This window comes from Aythya marila (genome assembly GCF_965140915.1).
Source record: "Aythya marila genome assembly, chromosome: 1".
Classification (NCBI taxonomy): Eukaryota; Metazoa; Chordata; class Aves; order Anseriformes; family Anatidae; genus Aythya; species Aythya marila.
The window spans coordinates 1,615,329-1,634,546 of NC_139042.1; the positions used below are offsets into that span (position 1 = coordinate 1,615,329).

Genomic DNA, 19,218 nt, shown 5'->3' on the forward strand with positions numbered 1-19,218 from the left:
CACGATCCCATTTAAATCGTGGGCTGCTTCTGCGACGTTCCCGTGAGGGGACTCTTACCCGAGCAATCTGCGGAGGCAAGATTGCTTCTTTTATGCCTGAAATAATTTTCCAGATCGATAGCGGACCTCTGAACATCACCGGGCTCTTTATCAAGCCCCACAGACCCTTTCTGCAGCTAATTTTGGTGGCGATTTTCCACGGGTGGCTGCTTTCAGTGATCTGTCGGGTGGCCAACTCAAAACCCACGTAGCATGCTGTGTTGACACAGTGCAGTGTTAATTTTTTAATCAAAATGCTCAACAAAAGCTTGTTGCATTGCAGCGGTTGCCTTTATCCACCCAATTTTGAATCTCAACTAAGGATAAAATCATCTTTTTTTTTCCCCAAAACCTATTTTCCATAACATCGTGTTGACTGCCATGAATTTTGTTCCTGTTCTTTCGAATTCTAGATCAAGTCTGATTCGTTTTTCCTTTGCTTTGCCCAGAGCTGATGGCTGGCTAACTCTGAGTTACTCAAGTCAACTTTTTGCCCTCTTCTAAGGGGTATTATCAACTTTGAGCTTTCTTCCACCTTCCAGAAAAGGCTGAAGAAGAACCGTCAGGGCCTCAGAAGTTGGAGGACTCTTTGAGGGCTCTCAGGTGACCCATCCTGAGTCCAAGATGCTTCTTGTCATTGAATCGTGGAGCTGGTAGAGCACTTGCAAGACTTCCTGGTATGTTCTCGTCCTCGAGGCAAGCTAGCATCTCTCTAGAGCACCCCTAATGGGTATTTCTCTAATTTTTCCTTAAAATAAAAGTTCAGAAGGCACTCCAGCCTCCTCAGATGGATGGTAGTTGTCGCTTGGCTGCCGGTTTTGTGAAAAGCTTTTCCACTTGGCAGTGTTTCTCTGGCAAATTCAGCCTCTTTGCTCCCGAGGACGTGAGAAATAACCCGGCTCCGCTGCCGCCCCTGGACGCGTGCTGCGTTCTCCCTCAGCTTTCTTCCATCTAGGCTGAGCGGAGCCTGCTCTCAGGGGTCGCGTCGCTTCTAAATCTCCCCATATTTCTGCTGCTTTCCTCTCTTTGGTTCCCTCGGTACGTGGAATCAGCACTCTGCTGCCTTGTCAGCATTATACAAAATAAAGCGATGCTATTTTTCCACCTATCACTACTAAAACGACTTGAAATGCCTCCTCCCTTTTTTGCAAACCCGTTGTATCATTGATTTACATCAATTTGTGATCCCATATACCCTCTTAAGTTATTTTCTGGTTGTTTTTCTCCACCTGCACCTTGTGCCCAGCTCCTGCACTGTTTTTTTATCGACTTGGATCTGGCCGTTTTGCTTTGGCACAGTTTGATCTCGATGTACCCATTTCATCGTGTCCCGTAGCTGCTTCTATACAGATTACTTCATGATTCCTCTTGTATCTTTCCATTGATTGCAGGGAGGGTTAAATCTCTAATTTGCTTTCGAAGCTTTTCAGAACTCGGCTACGTCGCTGTTTCCTTTTTTGATCCCAAAAGCACTTGGAGGGTTTGCGAGCGACCAGAAGTGGATCATCTATATGCAAATTCCTTAATTTCTCCTCCGCGGAGTTATATTTGTGCCAAATCAACGTCTCCGAAGTGACGCCTCTTTTCATTCTGTTGATATTTCATGAGGGTGATAACCGCAAAGTACAAACGTCAGACGAGTTGAAAATCAATTATTTAAATCAGGACCTTCTGAAGCCCTGATTGAATTACTGGGCGCAGCCCTGCTGAAACGCAAGCCCTGCTCTTCTCCTCGGCTGTCGAGGCTTCCAGCTCAGCGATCACCGCAGCTTTATGGGCTGTAACGAGGTCCCAACCGGTTCCTTTGCGTTTGGATTCAGTCGTGATACACAAAATGTCACCAATCATTTCTGGAAACGAGTCGTGTGTAATTAAGTGCTGCATGAGGCTTCGTATCCCTCCTGTCTCCTCCGTAACCCCACGTCTCTGTTACCCCTTGCTTCTGTGCCTGAGGAGTCCCATCCCACAGCCTCCTCCTGGGCTCCTAACACGCTGAATTTCTGCTGAGATCCTCCAGAAATTCATTTCAGTTTGTGGTCATCACAGATTTCAACTTCAATCTCAATTAAAGAGGAGGTAAGCCTTTTTTTCTCCTCTTTTGGAGGTACACTGCAGCCCCCACTTCTTTTTTTTGCATCTGAACTCCTGATTTTCAAGTCTGGTCACATCCATCTCACCAGATTTCATTTCTTTTCTATCTGCCAGGCAGAAATGTATTCGTTCTTCGTTCCCTCTTGTTACTCAGAGCCCTTGCATCCATATATAGCAACAGAAAATGCGTTTTCTTTACAGACCCTCTGACTTTGAGCCTCGTTTCTCCTTCCGTGTCCTTCTCTCGCGTTCAGTTCCTTCCTTTCCTGGATGCATCAGCAGTTTCCTCCGGGAAGGTGTCTTTCTAGTCGGAGAGATGCTGGCTCTGCACTTCATGATCCCTGTGTTCCCTGCGGTATGCTTCAGTCTCTCACACCCCAACATCCCCATCGCTTCTTCATTTCTTTTGCCTTTTTTTCTTTGCCTTCTCTTGCAGGCAGCAGTGGATGCTTCAGCAGCCTCAAGTTGTGATTCCTCAGCCTCCCCGCTCAGCAAAAGCCGTGGTGGTGCACGAGAACAAGATGCCATTGCCGAGCAGATTCCCACCCTCTCGGGAGGCAGCTTCTCCCAGCTCCTGCTAGGTTTCTCTTGGCACGCTTCAGCTGGAGCATGGGGAAGGAAAAAAAAAAAAGTCTGGCACGGCACCGTCGAAAGACTGCCAAACCTTGACTTAAGACTTTCCTTTTCGGTTCTTTTCCAGGATCCTTGAAATAGATAAATACATATATTTTTTTCTCATCTGCTCGGTTCCAGCTGATGCAGAGCTGCTGGCCCCGGCCTGAACACTTCCTTCTTTCGACCAGAGCGATTAGCCAATATTTGGGATCGTCTGTCGAGGGAGGAAATCGATGACAGTCAGGTATTTCTTGGAGGCAATCTTGCTGATTCACAGAGGCCGTTTGCAGAGGCTGGCTTCTCCGAGCCCGGCCTGAATCGAGCAGCAGGAGAAGATTTTGCTCTTGGTTTTCCAAGGTCGTTTTTTTTTTCCTGCCAGCACTAAACACACTAAGCACACATGTACACGCACGCTGCTTCTGTGCCTGACACCACGGGTGTTTCTCTGGCTGTCCTTGCCTTCCTCGTGCTTTCCTGATGCTCTTTGTTGGTGTTCCTGGCCGTGGCAGCACGCCTGACAGCATGCATGTTCTCTCCTCTCTCCGTGCCTTGCCTAATTTCCTTCTCTACCAAAACAAAGCCTCACATTCTGGTGTTCAGCCCCTAGGAAGCTTTTTTTTTGTCCAGGCTGGTTTCTGGCCGGCCTCTTTAGCTTTAACTTTTTCATCCAAAATTGTTTTCAGAAGAGATTTGCTGGGCAAAACGGGTTTTGAGGAGCCTGGTGCTTTGCTTTCCCGTTCGGGTTATGGCAGGAAGGGGTGACGGTGTCTGCCCTGCCCAAATGGGACAGCAAGGGATAAAGGAAACGTTGGAGGTGCCCTGATTCCCGCAGCGACGACTTCCCTTCTCCTCCAGGAATCAAATAAAGGAAATCTTGGTTGTGGTCACCTGGTTGGGGTCCTCCAGTGTGCTTTTTACAGACTTTTTCTCTTAAATTTTGCACAGATTTTTAAATAGTGCCGAATATGCTCCGCTGGCATGGAGATGGCTCTTGCAGAAGATGCCTCGTGCCAGCGCTGCAGAGTCTGTCCTGCTGCCTTGCTCCTTTTGGTTTCCAATTCAGGCCGCCGCCGCCTTTGATCTGCGAAACTCTCGATTTGAATCTTATCTGCTCGGGAGACCTCTTTCCCCGGGATTGTGCTGGCAGTCAAGATTAGCCAGGGCTTACTGGGTTGGCAATCTTGGTTTTAAATCTGCGAGGGCTTCAGCAGAGTTTTCTCCTGGGGCTGGGGGGGGGGAATTGATTCTGGAATATGTTTTTCTCGGTGTTATCAGGACTCGCTGGCTATCAAGATAAGCTGTGGGGCTTACGGATCGCTGCGTTTCCTTCCTCCGGTGGCGACTGAGAGGAGCGGCGTCTCTCTCTCTAGCGGTTTTGGGTTTTTATCTGACCTTCCTGTGATTTCACCTTCTTATTCTGCTTCGTATTCTGCTTCTGCCTGCCCTCCTGAGAGGCTGGCACGAGACCAGGAGCACGGGCCCCGCCGAGGGAGGAGAGAACAGCGGGGTCAGCCTGACTTCTTGCTTAGGAGCAGGAGATCTTTGTCTTCAGCATTCAGGGCTTGCTGTAATCAGAAAAAGAGGCCGGAAAATCTGGAGGACCAACACGGCAAATTCTCTGCGAATTTCGTAACCGCGTGGCTGTCAGAGCTAATAACCATGAACACGTCAGGTTCTGTGGGTCTGCACGAGCACTGGGCTCTTTGGGAGCGAGGTCACTCATCTACAGGGTTAAATTGATGTCCTTTAATATTACGTGTGGCTGTGCTACGTGCCAGCAAGGAAAATGTAAATCCTTAGCACCCAGTGGACAGAAAATACTCATTTTCTTACTCATTTTCTTACTAGCAGCCTTCCAACTTGTCCAGCAATTAATTCTACCTGAAGAATAAACCATAAATTCGATGACCACAAAGCCCTAACCCTGAGATAACTCGGTGCAGAGTGAGCTCAAAGACAAAAGGACCTTTTGCTGCCACCTGAATCTGCGTTGCAGCAGAGCGAGTATCACGATTGTCTTTCAGGGCTGCGCATTCCTCAACGCTGGCAACCAAATCCAGCAACCCTGGTGCTGTTGTTTGAAGGCAAGAAGTTTTGCGTGGGTGTCTGGCAGTAATTTTAGCTCCTTTCCTTGAAGCAGCTCATACCCTCGCTGAACTAAGGCTATTGCTTGCCTGCTGCTGCAAAATGCAGCGTGCTCCAAAGGCTCTTCTGATAGCCAAGTCTCAGGAGAAGGTATTTTTATGAAGCAGCATTTAGGATATGGACTAAAAACACTCCAAGTGCTTCTGTGGCTTCCTTATTAGACCATCCAAGCTGGTTACAAACTGCATTTAACATCGCAGTGCTTTCATGAGGTAGAGAAGTGGTGTTTACCCCAGCTCCCCACTTGTAAATCGTGCATCAGATGGGCTCAGAGCCTGGTTTCGTCGCGGGCTGAGGTCCTTGGTGCTGCAGGAGATGATGTTCTGCCCTCCCTCCTGCGGCTCACACCAAGGCACCGTGTGCCGAGCGGGTCTTTTAGTGAGATGCTGACGGCACCGACTGTACTGTTCCTTCTGCTCGGAGCTGCCTGGTTGTGTTTCCACCTGGTGCGAGCGTCTGGTTGGGAACACACGGCCGAGGAGAAGGGAAGGAAGGTGAGACCGTGCCTTCTGGGAACAGCAGGGACTTCAGTTTGGCTTCGGGAACTGAAGCAGCATCCTCGGGGTGCTTGGGCATGGTCTTGAGATGTGCTGGAGGTAAATAAAGGTAGGAGCCACCTCTCCGCCCCGTTTCTGCCCACGCAGCTGCATCCCTTGCACCATTTGATGCTCGTCTGGCTGCATGGTGAAGGGACTGAGCACAGCGTGCTGGCACGGCAACAGCCCACAAAATATTTTGCCCGCTCAAGAAAGTGGCCACCAGGAACTTGAGGATCTTGTTGTTTGGTAAAGAGGGAGTGGAAAAAAAATATGGAGGTGAAATTGTCTTAAAATGTGTTCCCAGAGTGAAACGTGGATGCTTTGCCGGAGATCAGTAGTCTCTGCAAATCTTTTTATATTGGAATAATTGAATGGGAGTATCCATTTTAAGATTATTGGGGAGTATCCAGAGTCTATTCCTGGTGCTTGGAGCGGAAATCTGTTTTAATGGCAGCAGATTTCTGGGAGCCGTGCTTCCTGCCAGAGTGGCAGCAGTACGAATGATCGGCAGGCTGCGAGATTATAAACCCCCCCCAGGCATTTTACATCCATTGCAGGTAACCTGAAATGCAGCAAGAAACAGGACAAAACCCAGCAGCACCTGGAAAAACTGGCAGTGTTCAGGAGATTCAGACTGTACCAGACCTGTATCGCTGGGGACACAGCTCCTGGCTTCGCCTTTTGTGGTTTTTATTGGACATCTCACAGAGGAACAAAAAAAATCCGTGCTGCCACAAATAGCTCTCGAGATCGCTTTGTTACTTATGTAGAATTAGCGCCGATGGTTTCTTCCTGATTTGGTTCATTTCCGTATTTATAGGCAACGTACAGGAGCGAAGAAACAAAAGCAATTAAAACTAGGAAACGATGACAAAATGTTATCAGATGGCCCGGGGAAGTTAGATAACTGGGAGCCTTTAAAAATACTTTTTTCAGGACAACTGTGTCCCTCTGATTTCAGGAGAAGGAAAGCATGCAGGTACTTTATTTTTAAAACCAATTCTGTTTTCCAGAAGGCCTGGAAAATGAAGCTTAGCCATCAAAAGTATTTCTTCAGCAGTTACCTCTTTAGAAGTTTTTCTTGACAGGGAGCCCACAATACAACCGAATAACAAAACCTCAGAATTTTGTTCTTGGTAGGTGCTAAGATGAAGAGGAAAATAGAGACTGTATTTAAATAAAAATTCAGGTAATCTGGGATGGCAAACAGTAAAACATCCCATCTAGCAATATGTATTTGTTACCAGGGCTGTGACCTTCATTTTCATACCCTCGTTATAGCTGGAGTCCTAAAATTAACCTCCAATTCTCATTTTCCTTAACTTACTCTGTTTATTTTCAGACTGATCACACTCCCTCTAATGCATCTGTCCAGAAGCTGCTGATTTTTGTCTTAAAGCTGCTTTCTGTCTGCTGACTGTCTTAAAGGCAGCAGCAGTGCGATGCGTTCTTACTCCCCGAAACTGCAGCTGTTTCCAGTGTCACGTACAGACTCATTAGCAAAGTGATGCTGCACAGTCGCACATTCCTGGGCTAAAAGCATATTAAGGTTTAGCAAAGTATAAACTGCAATTTGCAGGGAACGCTCTAATTCTTTTTCTCCTTATCAGTCTTGAGCGTGCTGGATTTTTAACTGTATTTTTCACGTTTGATGGGAGAATCAGCACAGCAAAATAAACCTGTTTTAATGCACACCCTTATGACAGACAATTTTTTGGGGAATTCTTTTAGCAGAGCACAAAGGGAGTGATAAGATGGAGGCCTGCACTGCAATTTCAGAAAAACTGAAGGAAGTTATCAGCTCCTTCAAACCTTGCTGCAGGAGGGGATGAAACGATGGCCGCAATAACGCCGCTTATCTGATAAGGGCTGCTTAAATAGGATGTTTGTCTTAATAAACGGCCTAATTTGCAGGGCTCCAATTACCGTGATTTTATTCTCGTGGAAATAACGCTGTGTGTTCGCCCTCGCAGGGCTCCTCTTGGGGTTGATTTTTGTGGACGAGGGTGTCGAGCGGCGCCGGGCTCTTCGGTTTGAGTTTTGGAGCTGGCAGGTGCTTACCAGGGAACTAGTTGGCCTTGGTGAAAGTGCACAGAATTGCTGAGAGCCCGTCATTAAAGGTTAAACAGCTCGTGTTCTTCTGTGGATTTTCCCTTCCAGCACTTTAGTTTCTCAATACTTGTTACGTTTTTAAAAGCCGTAGAGAGGGGAGGCCTGAAAATCTGTTTCCTAAGTTGTTATTTTCGACTGATTTAGCCAGGATTCTGCCTTTACTGTGTGTCTACGTATAAACAGCTCTTAAAAACATCCTAATATCAGCACATCAGGGGAAAGCCAAACTTCAAATAAAAGAAAGGAGCGGTGAAATGCTCGCACTCGGTCTTGTTTCAGCAGTTCTGCTTTGCAACTCGCCGTCAATATCAGGCAAATATTAAGTTAATAATGAAGTAGGTTGCCAGTTGATTTCTTTGCTATGAAATTAAATCAGGTTTGGCTGTACTCAAGTTACTGTTTTCAGATTAAGGGGCTGGAAGGAGGGCGGCGGCGGGGAGGAGTAACCCTTGTGCTGCTGGGCCTGGCCCTACAAAACTTTTGGGGGTTCTTCTGGCTGCAAGAAACAGAGCCCTTCTTGGAGTGATTTCCCAGTGAAACCAGTGACTTCGGAGGGATTTTAGTACCGAGTGATGTTGTGATTAAGAAAATGTGTGGTGTGGTATGAAATTATTGAATTGGAGAAGGAATTTGAAGGGGCCCTAAAGGCCACCCAGAGCCCCCAGCCCCATCCGGCCCGGCCTTGGGCAATAAAGCTGGCAGTAATTGCATTAAGACTAGCTGCTGGATTTTAAGAAATGACTGTGGACAGGTGATTGTGGCCAAATGGATGTGGTTTTAGAAAGTTTTTGATGGATTGGCAATGGCCCCACGCATCCTGGGGAAGGGAAGGCCCCGGGGAGAGCTGCCAGGGCCTGCGGGGGGGGCAGGAAAGCTGGGGAGGGACTCTTTGTCAGGGCTGGGGGGCCAGGACGAGGGGCAGCAGCTGGAGGCTGCCAGGGGGGAGGCTTCAGGAAGAAATTGGGAAGAAATTCTGCCCTCTGAGGGCGCTGAGGGCCTGTCCCAGGCTGCCCAGAGGAGCTGGGGGTGCCCCAGCCCTGGCAGCGCCCAAGGCCAGGCTGAATGGGGCTGGGAGGATGCGTCCCTGTCTATGGGATGATCTTTAAGGTCCCTTCCAACCCAAACCGTTCTGTGATTCAGTGACTGAGCAGTGTTTTCTGTCAGGGTTTCTGAGGTAGTGGCACTGTTGCTGTTTTATAATGAGCTGGCACCCAGAGCTGGGGCAGCTGGAGCCTGGTCAGCTCTCGTGCTGAGGTGAGCCCATTGCCTGCTGCCTTGGGCCTGACGCTTTTTGGTTTGATTTAAGCCGTATTCAAGCAAGAAAATAAAGCAGGCATGAAGCAAAGCTGCTGGAGGGAAGAGCCGCAAGCCCCACTTACAGAATGGGGGTGAGAGGGAGGATGGGGAGAGCTGCATTATGAGTGCTGGAAGGGATTATAGGGTCAGTGGTGGGCAATGCAGGACAGTGTAAACATAGGGCTGATGCTTTAGTGAAAAAGGAGGAAAAAAAAACACCAAAAACATGCATTTCCTTCAAATTTTTGAGCAAGAAAATGTTTAGAAGAGAACAAACGTGTGTTTGGCACGGGTGACTTTCATGCAGGAAGGCTGGGTATGATTTCCATCTCAACATCTTGAAATAGCTCTTGGATGAGTTGTAGGGGAACAGAAGAAACACAAAAATAATCTGAGGATCAGAGAAAACACGGCGCCGAGAAGCTTACAGCGAAGTCTGTTGAGCTTTTCAGAGAGAGCACTCGACTGCAGAAACACCACAGGGAGAAAATGCCAGGCGCTGAGTGTGTCCTCCTGCATCTGAGGAAGGCGTACCTAAAATCACTGTTTTGAGAGGAAAATCAGGCAGTTCAGATTGAAAGAGAGGCACGGTTTTATTGGGGAGGTGGGCTGCTCATCGTAATAAATAATCAAAGGAAAATGTGCAACTTCTGTCTCTATAAATTTCCATATTTGATAGCTTTAAAAAAATAATACATAGAGGTTATGTTCTTGTCAAGCACCTTAGGTTCAGTTTGTGGGTAACTGGGAGGTATTTAATGGTATTTGGTAGGTGGGAGATGAATTTCAGTGAAGCTGTGATCTCTTCGGGCCTTTAAATTGATGCATCACCGAACACATCTTTTCTGGCCAGAACGAAAGAATTGGAGGAAGGCACCGGGCGCTGTTAAACAGCGAGGTCGTGGTAGGAGGCGATGCGGTTTGCTAATTGCAACATCGCTTTTTACCTAATGGGCCAACCTTTGCATTAAAATTACCATCTCGTTCTAGTTAAAACATCTCCGTACAGGATGGCACCGTGGTCAGGGCGCTCTTGGGCTCTCGGCTCAAATTAACGGGGAACTGAAGACAAGCCATGAAGACATCGTAACTATTGGAGTAGAATTGTGCTGCTGAGAGAGTTCAGGGTAAAAATATTGCATTTATTTGTAACAGGGAATCTCTGAGAGCTGTAAAACAGCTTTGGAGGCTTTTTTGAAATGCAGCCACCTGCAAAACTGCTGCTTACAGAGCAGCTGTAAACTTTCTTCTTCCCCAAAGTGATCTCATCCTTGGTGTTTACCTCTGGCTGTCGCGCCTTTGGAAAATAAGCTAGAGAAACTCGTAGCGATGGAGCCTGAAGTGCGTGTTAGCACCAGCTCAAGTGATGCAACAAGAAAACTGGAAAGCACGTGAGCAGCGAGACAAAGACTCTCTTTAAATCCGCTGGCTCCGGGCAACGTATTACAGTATCTGGGTGTTTCCAGATGATTTGTTCTGGTCATTGAACCCGCGCTCCACCAAGGTACTGGTAGGACCCTGTTCAGAGCAGCTCTCAGAAAATGTGACACGTGCATTGATCAGTCCTTGCCCGTGAAGCCTTTTTCTGCCAGTTCTGCCTTGCAATCAAGGTTGCTGATTTGAGAGAGATCTGAAGTGGTCTAAGAAGCCTTCAGCTGTATTGTCAAGGAATTCAGTGCTAAATAAATTCTAGGAAAGATGGGATCCCAGCAAGCATTTGGATAGCATAAGCAAGCTTAATGGTTTTCACCTGTTTTCTGAACAGAGGGACAAGTTTGATCAAAGAAAAATAACTTGGTTCAGTGGCTTCTCGGTGCCAAAACTACCAAGAACCGAAAATAAGCAGTTCAGGTAAGAGAGCCAGGGCTTGGGGAAGAGCCTATGTGCTGGAGGAGTCGGGATGGGAGGCTGTGAAGGTACAAGCTGACAAATTTGCCCTGTGGATCTGTATTTACCCCTAGGGATCTGCCGTGGAAGATGTCTGGCAGGCTAGTGGAGCTTGGGTAGTTACTTTTCATTTTGCTTTATTTATTTATTTTTAATCCAGTAAAGAGATCATTCAGGCATTGGTTTCAGAGGCCTTTATGGTGCTGTAAAGAAGAGCTGAGCTCCTCGAAAGCTGGTCTGCTTCGCTCTCTGGGGAAAAACAGAGCTGAGGAGGTGGAAAGCTGATCATCGCGGGTAGGTGGCTGTGTGCGAGTAGCCTTGGAACAAGCACAAGTGCAAATTGTTGTGTGCTTCCCTCCCCACCCTTCCCATCTCCTGCAAGGAACGTTTCCTGCAATTCCTGCCCACGTTTGCTCCTCAGGTAGGGATTCAGGAGCTTGTTTGCATACTTAATTCTCACGCAGGGGAGGAAATGTTGAATTTCCCAACGTTTCAGCGTTGCCTGGAGCAGCAGCAAGTAGATTTGGTGCTCTGGTGCTGATGGGAGCTTGCAGAGAGGAAAGGTGAGGCTGGAAACGAGCAGGGGAGCGTTCAGACACGGTGGCCGCTCAGAGCTGTTTCCTCAGAGGCATTTTAGCTGCGTGCTTTTGGCACGGGGAGCTGGGACAGACATTTCTTGGGGCATAAACATAAGATGGAGCGGGGAGCTGAAATACACAGGGCACGTTTGGTTGCAGCAGCGTGAAGGTGGAGCTGGGAGAACAGAGCTGTGGTGTGCAGACCTGGCTTTAAGGGGGGAAGCTGATAAAGGCTGTGCTGGCACCAGATTAACTGGGCTGTACAGATGTTTGGAAGCAGATTATTGGGCAGCAGCACGCAAGGAGTGAGTCAGCCCTGCTGTCAAGGGATGTGCAAAATCCCTTCCTCGGGAGGCAGGTCCGGTTTCGAGGGCAGGATGGGGCCGCTTCGAAAGCAGGAGGGTGCTAAATGAATTCTCCTGGAACGGGTCCCGGCTTTACAAGCGGAGGAACCGAGGTCTGGAGATAGGAGTTAAGTATTTGTCAGAAAAAATATTTGCTCAGCAGCACCATGTGATGCCCAGGGCGTGTGTTTGCAGAGAAATCTCTGCATCCTCGCAGCACGTCGGGCGTTCACTACAAAAGCTCCGTGTTGACCGCAGATGCGGCTGTCGGGTCTCAGCATCTAAATGGCAGATTTGGCCTCGAGTGTCCAGAAAAATGAGGATTACACGTTTTAGTTAATCAACTAGAAGGCAGTGCTACGGCGAGCGTGGCAGAAACTAGGGAAGACCAGTTCCTCGGGGCAGTGTTCGTCCTGATGTGCACCAGCAAGACCATACTTGCTGCTCCTGCAGTTCCTTGTCAGCTGAGCTAGATGCCATCCAGCTTCTCCAGCAGCCCTGCAGCCAACGATTTTATTCACTTTTAAGGGTATTTTGGTCCTTGGACTGATTTACGTAGGTGTCTATTATTTTTTTTAAAGGGACTGAAACGCCGTTTCTAAAATATGTCGTGCTACTTCTGGAATTTCTCTTTGTGGTGTTTGGCTCAGCAATCACAAGTGTTTGTTCACCTCGAGCTTTACCTAATGAACTGGAAATAAGAAAAATCAGAAGTTAGAGTGTGGAACTACATTGATCCTTAGGATTTTAAATAGGAAGTACAGACCTCGGGCATAAATAAGCAGTGTGAGGTTGGTACGACTTGTGTGAAGTGTTGGAAGGGACTCGTGCTTTTTGCTGTTTCTTACTATTTTAATTTATTTAGTGCTGGAGGCTATCAGGTTGGGAACCATCCTGAATTCTGGGGTCCAAAGAACAAAGTGATGGGGGAACGCAAGGACCCTGCCTCTTGAGCTTGTGGGGAGGGAGCAGAGGGCCCGCTGCCTGCGTATGCAAAGTGGCAGAGGAGGATGATGAACTATTCTGGGTTTAATTGTTTAAATTAATACGTAAAAGCTACAGTTTTTATAGGTCTGTGATCAGGCCATCTTAGAGCTGATTTTTTGTAACGTAGTTAAAAGCATGCCTTTAACTTTGCTTGGTTTTGCCTAGTCCTTTTTGGCCAAGTCCTCCAGCCAGTTTTTGGATACAAAAGGGCCGGACCTTCGTCGTGTCAGAAGCAGCAACCCAGTTCCAGTTGCTCGGAGCTGAATCCCAGCAAAATACATCCCGAGGCAGACACCAGAAGCAATAAAAATGCCTCGAACGATTAAAAATGCATTCAGCTTGAAATGTCGACGATGCCAAGCAATTGGAAGTGGGAGGCAACCTTTGCTAAAGTTGTTTGTAGCAGCTCCACTTTGGGATACACAAATCTGTGGACATTTGTGAGTAATGCATTGAGAGATGCACGTTCACTCTCTTTACCCGGAGAAACTTGGGTACAAAAATACCGTACTTGATGGAAATGTCATTCTTTGAAGTTAAATTTTGCTGTTCTGCTTGCCGAAGCATGTAAGAGAGAGAGAAACCTAGGAAGACGTTCCCACGTTCCCTAGCATGGGTTTTTTTTTTTTTGTTCCAGCCTCTGTATGACATTGCCCTTGACAGGCAGCACAAAACGGTAAGAGATGCTGCGCTGGCTAATCTGACGGTGCTAGCTGGAATGGGATTTCATTTAGCTCGGTCAAAATATCACGGCTGCGTGCAAGAGAAACAGTTTTATGGGAGTGTTTCAGATAGCATCTACCTTGTCCTTAACACGTTTTTGAACTGAACCGTTTGTGTACACACGAGTCCAAGCACGTGCTCCCTCTTGGGATGGCCGTAGGCTTCTCTTCGTGCTTTTTTCTACCTATCTGCCTGTCTATCTATTTATCTATCCGTTGTATTATGTTAAACAGGGATCAAAAAGGGATTAAAGATGAAAAAGATCTTTTTTCCTTCCTCCTGCCTCTCTTGAAATTGTGTAAGATCTGGGGAGAAGTTTCCCGAGTGAAACCCTCGTCCCTGTTTTGAAGAACACTTGGTATTGAGTAGGACAGCGCGCGCGAAGGAAAACAGAACTAAGTAGTGGAAAATACCACGCCACGAGGCAAGAATTAATATTGCTTACGTTCTGTGGTTTGGAAATATTCGTTTGTAGTACCAGAATAGCCGCTGATCAAAGAAGAGAGGAAAAATTCATGGCTCCTCAAAGAATCTGGGCTCAGGCCCCCAGCCAGGTTCAATTTCTTCTTCTGTCTCCAGGTAAGCTTGGATAGGAAAGGTGGGCCAGCTTCCCTTCATCTGCCTCTTTTTGCTGTCCATCTTCACTCATTAATGATCCTACAACCACGTAGGTCCCAGACAATGGGTATGTGTAACACGGTCTCGTGTCACTGAGTTTATTTTAGTTGGTTAAGGTAATCTTTGAAAATACACCCAAAAAAGCATCTGTGAAGGAATAAATGCAAACGTGCTCCCTCGATACCCATGCAGAAGGTTGTTCTTGAAGGAAGCATCAAAGAAGAAAGATAACTTAAACCTTTTTCACCATAATTTGTGGAAAAACTGGGAAAAACGACGCGCAAACAGCCATTACTTGTGACCACTTGCTCCCAGTGCCAGTTTTAATCTGAATCTTTTATAAGCCACTTGATTGTTGAATATCGCAAAGAAACGTAACCCTCTTGGAGGAAATCAAAGAGAATCCTGCTATTGAGTTAATTGGATACAAATTTGAGTGTGTTTTTTATGAGGACTAAGTGATCTTTTGAACTATTTCAGGCTCTACTTGAGAAACACACACCTGTGTCTGGCTTGCGGAGGCTTTTCCTCATTAATTAAGAGCACTTTCCTTGTGTTATTACTTAATTGGGTGTCACAGGGAACCTGATGAGACAATGAAGCGGTCTTAATTGCATAGAAACTAAATGCCTGATACTTCACGTACTGGAGTGTTACATGGCACGACCCACGGCTAGTTATCACCTAACAGTGATAATAATTGCTCAGGAAAAATAAAAAAAGAGCCTGTTTGGGTCAGTATATTGTCAATTAAGCACTTTTCTTACCTGTTGACAACTTTTCCTATTAATATGAGTTTTCCAAGTTAGACAACACGCGGTTCTTAGACGTCTAAATGATTATCATGGGGTGGAGGGAGCGATGCTTTAGCCCAAGGATCCATTTATCCCCTCCACCTTGCAGCTGCTGGGGCCACGTGGTTTTCGTCCCCCCGTCTGAACCCCAGCAATCCATTTTTATTCTCTTTCGCTGGAAAAAAATCAACTCTTCCCCGTTTCGTGTCTCTCCCTGATCAGCTTTCCCGAGCAGCAGGTAGGTGTGTAAATGCCATGCATTATGGATTTAGCTCTTGTAGCCCACAGAGCTTTGAATATCCAAGTAGAATTAACCACTTTTAGCCTGCCCTAGACAGGAGAGCCACCGAGGGCATTGGAAGAAACCAAAACCTTCACTTTTTTAGTGCTCATTAAGCCTTAGAAACAGATTCTTCCCTTTTCCTCACCTGATTTCTCCTCTCTCCTTAGACACCAGGTCTACCTGTAGGCCTTGGGGCTGCTTCCCAGTAGTTGACCAGCTCTGCTTGGGAAGTTAGTCCTGAACAAAACTAAACCTTAGCAGGGAGGAGCTTCCAAACCCTTCCACTGTGGAGAAACATCTTGTTCAACAGGGTATTTCCCTTGAAAGGAATATAAAAAATTGAGGCTAAGTATGTTGCCTGTCTTGGAAACGAACTCTTTCTCTGTCTACTGAGGTTATTTTTTAGATTTAAGATGAGGGGAGGCTTCATCGAGACAAGGTAAAGACAAAATCATGGCCTGTGATAACACAGAAGATGACTTCTTGCGTGGCTTTGAGCAAGAGCTGGAGCTTGTCTGGATTTCTCTTTCACAACGTGGTACGATTGATATTTCCACTGCCAGGCTCTTTTTTAGGCTGCTCAGCTAAAACCTTTGAATGGAAGAGTTACACAGAAGAAAAGGCTTAAGTAGCTCAGGGTTCTGGCTTTGGTGCCACTTCAAAAAAAAGAAAATAATTGGTGAGAATTGAGGAACAAATTGGCTTTTGTAGTGAAGTCCTTGAGTACAACCAAAGGTAAGAAGTGGCAGTGAGGCCGCGTTTTCCACCTTCTTCATTTTACTACTTTGGATTTTTGTTAATTCCAACCATCAGCATTGAAGGAGGTTGATGGGGAGGAACTGGAGAATTTCTTTTTTTATTGTTTGTTGTTTTTGTAGCCTGCCTAAGTGTTCCTGCTGGAGTTTTGCCATGGTCTGTGTGACTGCCTTCTTGGTGGAGAAGGGGGATAGAGTTGGATTTTAGTGATTCTAGCGTTTACTGTCCTACCTGAGGTGTGTGTGTGTTATATTTTGCCTTCCTTAGGTTGGTTTCCCTATATAATTATTGGGATTATGAAGCTATTCAGTGTCTGACATAGGTGTGCTCCCTTTTACCTGCCCAAAACACGACGGTGCCATCCCGGGGGACAAAGCAGGAGCTCTGGTTGTGCTGGGCTGCCTCCTCCATTCCATCCCCCGTGTCCCTTCCCATCGATTCACACATCTCCACGGGCTTTGCCAGAGCTGTGGCCCCCTTCCCGTGCCCGTTTGAGGGCTGCAGGCAGGGCAGAGTCGTTCCCCTCCCTGGCGAAAGGCATCGGAGATGAAAAATGATTGCGCGAACACTTCACTAATAACCTTGTCGGGGAGACTTGCCTGCTTCTATTTTTAGGATTATTGCATTTTGCATGAGAGAGGGCCGCAGCAGCCATAATACGTTTCTTAAATATTGGATTTCTCTTAAAATTCCCTATTTATTTGGCAAAGGGGATCTTGGAGTCTCGCCTGCTCGGGGAGGAAGTGATTATTTTCGCCTGTCCTTCTTCACCTCATTTTTCAGACGCGTTCCGTGTGTCAGAGCTTGCTGTTTCGTCCCCTTCATCTGTCCTTCGGATTCAGAGGTGCCTTCATCTGCGTCTCTGGATGGAGTTTAGACTTCTTCTTCATTTAGAAAACGCCGTTTTTTCCTAAAAAAAACAAAAAACCATCTGTGCTCGTAGATTGTAGCTGGGCATAAATGCAGCGCCTGCAGCTTGACGGAGCAGGTGTGATCAGACCTGGAGGCATTTCCTTAGGGCGACTGCTGCTGAGTCTTCAGAGCCTTGGTTTGTGCTTAAAAGCTGAAATTTGTGGTGCTGTGTCCTTGAAAATAAGCTGTGCCAGGAGGAGACGCCTGGTGCAGAGCTGTCTGCCCCTGGGTTTGGTCGTATCCCAGAGATTTCCCCGTACACCGAGGTATGATCACACCAGAAAGATCTTTCCTGGGAAAGCTGCAATGAGTTGTGTTACCTGAGAAGCTGACAGTGCACCTATTTATGGGTATTTATAGGTTAATATCAATAAAATTGATTTTTAGCACTGGTTTTAATCGTATTTAAGTTGAGGATTGCAGAGCGCCGGGGTAAAACATTGGGTTTAAAACTTCTTTTTTTTTTTTAATATCTGTACTCAGATGTTTTCCTAAAGGTTTGTGCTCCCTGGTTGGTGTAGCCTGTCAAATATTGGACACAAATTGCCCTTCCATCGCAATCAGAACAGCTTTATTTTGGCCATTGCTTCTGCCACTTTTTCTTTTAGCAATATAATAAATAAATTGAGATTTTCTTCACTACGGAAGAAGCAGAGGGTAGGTTTCAGCGACGATGTGTGCAGGTAACTGGTGTCAGGCTTCCCTCGGGAGCTGGAATTGGGTTTAATTCACGGAGGAATTCGGGTGGTGGAGCTGCTTTCCACGAGGGATTCCTGAGAGATACAACAGAGCTCTCCCGAAGCAAGCTGCTACGTTAGCAGCAGGTAGTGACTTGACAGAGACGTTTCAGGTAAGAGATGCTTCAGGTTTTAAGTGTTTATGGGGTAATATTTTCGGAAGATATCCTGTTGTGCATCCGTACAGCTTCCTTGGATATCCATGGGGTGTTTTGGCCATGCCCCCGTGCTGTGAACAGGATTTTTCCCGTGTTTCACCAGCTGTTCCCAAATGTCCCCTACTCACTGCTCCATCCACTGCAGCTTTGCTTGTGCAAGAACATCCCATAAGCAAGGAGAGCCAGCACCTGCACACCCCAAACTCCTCGGGGTCCTGCAGGCGAAGCCTTTTCGCCCTCATCGCTGGGCAGATGGTGTCCTCACTGCTTTTGTGGATTTGGGACTGCTTCAGGAAACCAAGGCTGCATGAAAGCGCCAGCCTGCCTCGGCTTGTTTGGTGCCGAGATAAACATCAAGCTCGTTCAAATGAAAGTTATTTTCTTCTTTTCCCCTCAGAGGTGTAAGCGCTCTCTTTGCACTTGGCCTTCGTGCAGTAATTATATGTTTTTTGCATCCTTGAACATTTACGTGCTTATTTTAAGGTTTTTACGCCAGGCTGTGAGCGGAGAGCTGAACAGGACAGTGGCAGGATCACGGTCGGGAGTGCCAGGCTGCTGAAGAAAAGCTCCAGGCCTTGTTAGGAGGGATTTTTCTCAGCAATAACAACCACCACGGAAGGCAAGGCAGTCGGGTGCCGTTTCCCTTTATTGACACCAGCGATTCCTGCGAGCATAACGCGGAGCAGAAAGCAATTTCAGCATCTGTTTGAAATGCAGCGTGCGGCTCTGTTTGGCATGTGATTCATCCAGCCATCAAAACCCGGGCTGGGGATTTGTCTGGGCTGATGGCTCGTTTCCTCCTGACGTTCTGGGAGCTCCGTGGATGCTTCCAAGTTCCTGGGGCTTTTTTAGGGTCCGGATCTCTCATTTACACCAGTGCGGAGAAGGCTTGGAGTCGTAATGCTGCAAGCTTTTGTGGGCTGTGCACGAGTCCCGAAGAAGAATTAATTTCACGGGTTTTGTGGAAATTAAGGTCAGAGAGGAATATTAGATCATCGGGGCTAATTACGAGTTAATTAGCTGACACAAATTCGGAGGAGCAAACCAAATACACGCTTTTGGTCCTTACGGGCTAAGCTGCGTCTGAAATAAATGATGGGAGAGGAGAGGGTCAGTCCCAGGACTGCTCTGACAGCTGAAGATGCACTTGAGCACAGCTCCTGCTGCAGAAGAAGAGGGAGAAGGATTCCTTCCTTCTTTCCTTCCTTCTTTCCTTTCATCCTTCCTGAACTCAATCTGATTTTCAGGCTGATCCTGAGTGAGCTGGACACAAAGCCCTGGGGGTGCCCAGGGTCACCCCACAGCTCTGTCATCTTTGTGGGTGCCTTTTAAGCACCTGCAGAGCGCGGTTAGGTGATCCTCAGCTCCTTCTTGGCCAGAATAAGCAAGCCCAGATCCCTCAGTTTTCATCCTGGTAGCTCTCTGCTGGGTTTTCTTCACTTTGTTTAATGTCCTGGCAGCACATGGGTGTCCCCCCGTGCTGCTCTTGCCTCCCCAGCCCCACATCGAGGGCGAGAATGACCAGTTTTAAACCCATTTTGACACTTACCCCTGATGGTACTGATTGCCTTAACACGTAGTTGCAGATGATTTAGACGTGATGG

General features: G+C 47.1%; 1 protein-coding gene across 7 annotated transcripts in view; it reads left to right on the forward strand.

Moving 5' to 3' along the window:
* The window catches only part of FAM168A (family with sequence similarity 168 member A), a 164,722-nt gene that overhangs the window by 7,663 nt on the left and 137,841 nt on the right, over positions 1-19,218 (forward strand). The window contains exon 2 of one of the 7 annotated variants that reach the window (XM_082751914.1): positions 582-716. The exons of 5 other annotated variants lie outside the window; for them this stretch is intronic. The gene's annotated coding sequence lies outside the window, so the exon portion shown is untranslated. Of the gene's footprint in view, positions 1-581; positions 717-10,912; positions 11,019-19,218 lie in introns of those variants that run through there. One more of the 7 variants, XM_082751916.1, reaches the window with a different exon arrangement.